This window comes from Trichogramma pretiosum, unplaced genomic scaffold, assembly GCF_000599845.2.
Source record: "Trichogramma pretiosum strain Unisexual culture from Peru unplaced genomic scaffold, Tpre_2.0 scaffold65, whole genome shotgun sequence".
Lineage (NCBI taxonomy): Eukaryota > Metazoa > Arthropoda > Insecta > Hymenoptera > Trichogrammatidae > Trichogramma > Trichogramma pretiosum.
Genome location: NW_019641689.1, coordinates 401,155 through 405,036, shown reverse-complemented (window position 1 = coordinate 405,036; position 3,882 = coordinate 401,155).

Genomic DNA, 3,882 nt, shown 5'->3' with positions numbered 1-3,882 from the left:
TAATACGTCTATGATGTTTACGAGAACTAGTTTCTTGTTATCGAAGCGTTTTATCTCTCGCTCGCTGAAAAACAATTGATTTTCAAATGGTGTAATACATAATCAATATCACACTCGCATCCCCAAAATGTATAACAAAGACCGAGCGGCATAATGCGTCGGAGAGAGATGAGAGGAGAAGATTAAGCTTCGCCGATCGCTAGGCTAGATTGAGCGTTAAAGCGTTTTTCTCTCTCTCTTCTTCTATAGTACAACTTTTTCCCTTTCGATTTACGTGTAATGTAGTTGGGTTTTGGTGTCGCTCCCGAGAGCTCCCCCTTATAATACGAATCGCTAACTCTCCATCTCTTTTCTGCGTCCTCCCCTTCTTTACAGCGCGCGCCAGTAACACCAGCCAACTCTTAGTCGTCTCTCTCTCTCTCTCGCTCTCTGTGTCCTGCATTTAATGCGTTTCAGGGTCGAAATCGAGCTACTACTGCCGCTTCTACTGCTACTACTGCTGCTTCTATCCCTCCTACGAATTTCATTTCGCTTTTGCAATGTTCCTTTTCTTGCCCGTTCTGTACTATAAGCTCGAGCATGATATTTCTCGCTACGCTTCTATCTGGCTCTTGCTTTCAATAATCCAAACGTTAAGAGCCTATGTGGCGGCAAATACATTAATAATTATTTGGAAACGGCTGTGTGATACTTGGGTTACTTGCCCAACGTACGCATGCAGGGCTCGAGTCGACAATTATTCGCTTATGTGAATCATTTTTTCACTTGATATCGTTTTTGTATAATTCAGGAAGAGAAAATATTCCTTGCATAAGCCACATCTTGCAGCTTTCCACGGATAAAATTTTTTAAATCTTGTTTTGAGTTTTACAACTATTTTGATTTAGCCACTTGCAGATTTACAGACAAAAGAACTTGCCATCTAGTGGTAAAAGTTTGAAGTGGTATTATCGCATTTAAAGTAGTTGAAAGTTGGTCTGAATTAATGATCACGTACTTTAAATTATTTTATATGCTCATATATTTTTTTCTTACAGTCATTTTTAATGTTGAGAATTTTAACGAGGAAAATATTAGAGACACTGTTTTGGAGAAAATTTTATTGAATTGATAAAGTATAGCGAGAGAGAATATTTTTAGTAATTCGTTTATTTTTTTGAATGGATCGAGCTGCTACTGTTATATGATCGACCATGAGATTGTTTAAACGGCCATGAGATACCACTGTGCACTGTCATGACCATATAACCTTTTAAAAATTTGGAAGGAGTTAGCGTCAATCTCAAGGTTCGTGTCAATTGGTTCGGCTCGACTCGACGCAGTTTTGCCATTCGTTGGCTTTGGGCATCGGTACGCGGCCGATGACCGGAGATAGCACTCGTTGCCGCGTTATGATCGGGTAAAAATGACACCTTCGTATTTAAGCTGCACATACACTGCAACGCTCACGTGTATATACACAAAAGCAGCGAGGAGACGGAGGAGGCCAGTCGTTTGATCGACTCGCTCTGTTTACACAGTTGCTTCGAGAGCTCGAGGTTACCTAATCATGTCGCGATAATAAAACGACTGCAACGTTTACGAAGCGCGATACACGAATATATATTACATTTTGTCTCTTTTCTCTCTCTCTCTCTCTTTTCCAACGTCATCGAGCTGCAATTGAGCAGGTCGTCAACTTGGAACGCTCCGCGCACAAGCGACGTACAAAATTATATGAATTAAAATTTCAAAGCGAAAAATGTATCGATCGATCAACGATTGTGACTAGGGGATGAATTATTCTTCGGAGCTGCAATCGTAACGCAGGTCATCCGCAAAGCTATGCATGCTAAGGATATTCGACAATATAAGCTGGGCCAATATAGAGTTGGAATACGCAGGCAGTGCATGTATAGGAAAAAGAGCTGCGAAGGTGTGTCGAGCATGTATGTATGCAGATAGATAGAAAGAGAGAGAGAGAGGCTTGCGATCGATCTGTGCAGTGTGTACGAAACTCATTCTCTTATACGTATATATCTATATCTGTATTGTATGCATGCGTTATTGCGCGCAAGGGAGCCTTTCGATATTATGTGCGGCTTTGCGTTTGGTAGCTTTCACGCCGAGTGACTATGCTAATGCACAGATACCATATAGATATAAACCTACGTACACCGAGCGCTGCAGCACGTATAAGCCTATCCATGCATAGGCTGTTCTTCTGCTTGGTGTACGTAGTAGTGGCTGTGGCGCAGCAGCCCCCGACTCAATTCAGTCGTATAATAGCTATATGGGACCGAGCATATCGTTCTCGTGTATAGCGCGCACATATATACACCTATACGTGTGTTTGCGCCCACGCGGTATCGGTCCATTGTTATTCTCTTTCGAGAGGCGAGCATAAGTGCTCATTAATTATTGTCGCTGCGCTCATCTGAAACGAGTTTTTTCTCTCTCTCTCTCTCTTCCCTAGGGTGTAATCGCCTACGACTACGTGTATGTATACGTGGTAGCCGTTCGCTCGAAAGGAATTCAATTCGGTTAAAGCCCTGTCCGCATCACTCGATGTACAACATGAGTTATTCACTGCGAATCCGATGCTGCAAATTGTTTCGTTATTGTTCCGAAGAGAGAGCCAAAAAGTGCCTCTATAGCGAGTCTCGTGGCTCTTCTTATGTACTTATTGGCACTGTCCGACCTTTAGACGATTTAAAAATTCATCGCATCGCAGAAAGCAATGCCTCGAAACGCAATGACCCGGACGTGCATCGGCACAAATCAACACGGTCCATGCTCGACAGGCGACAGCAATTTATTGTCATCTAAGAAAAAATATTATAATAGTATAGCCTTGCGAGGATAAGCGAAGAAACTTGTAAGCAATTATAAAAACTTTTCCGCAAGATGTAAGGGGTGCTGAGCGACGATGGCCATACCTACGAAAAAAAGTTTTTCCGTCTTACCTCTACGTCGCTCTGGAATCAACAACTGCACACCGATACGAAAACACTCGTACAAAGTGTAATCGTACAGAATTTGCAGGAGAGTACAGCGATACACGTACTTTGCTACCTCGTTCTCGGTTGTACTCGTGTTCGTGTTGTTTGGTTGGTGCGAAGGATGAAAAAAATGAAAAAAAAGCGGAGAAAAAAAATGTGAGAAAAAAAGAAATAAAGAGCACCACGGCTGACGGCAAAGCGCAGCAGCTCCTAGAGGTTTGCAAGTGCAATACGTATGTACCGGCTGTTGCTATTGCCCTGGGCCAGATAATATAAAAAAAAAGTTGAAAGAGAAGAAGCAGAGAGTTGGAATGGTGCAGGTACATACGTAAGCCTCTGGTTCTCTCTCTGTTCCTTACGTCGCTAACTTGCACTGCTATATACGTATGTATAAACGAACGTTGCATTGTGCGTGTAGGTATAAATTTATATCCGGATACCTCGACGGTTCATTGTACTGCGCGCCGCGAATGAAAGGATGGCCAACTCAACGACGAGCTCGTCGTCTTTTCACATTCCCATATTCGGTGCTCCTATATATAATGCGTATATACAGCGCATTCCCTTCGCTGCGTGCGGAGTCGACTCTCTCAACTAACTTACTTCGTGTAAGATGTAATTCCAATTTGGTCTCGGATTTCCATTTCCATTTCTACGGCGGGTGATGATTAATTTATATTTTTTTAAATATAAGCGCACGCACACAGAGAGGCCGATCCGTTTCAATGACGATTTACGGACGAAGCTAAGACGATGAGATTTGATTGCTCGGTACTCGAGTGCGATTGTGTTGATAATGTGACCAAGACATTTACGAGGTGTCCTATTGCTAGGTCGCTCGGACATCTGTGGAATCAATTTGACACCGGACAGCCGTCACATTATCCATTTAAAATCGAAA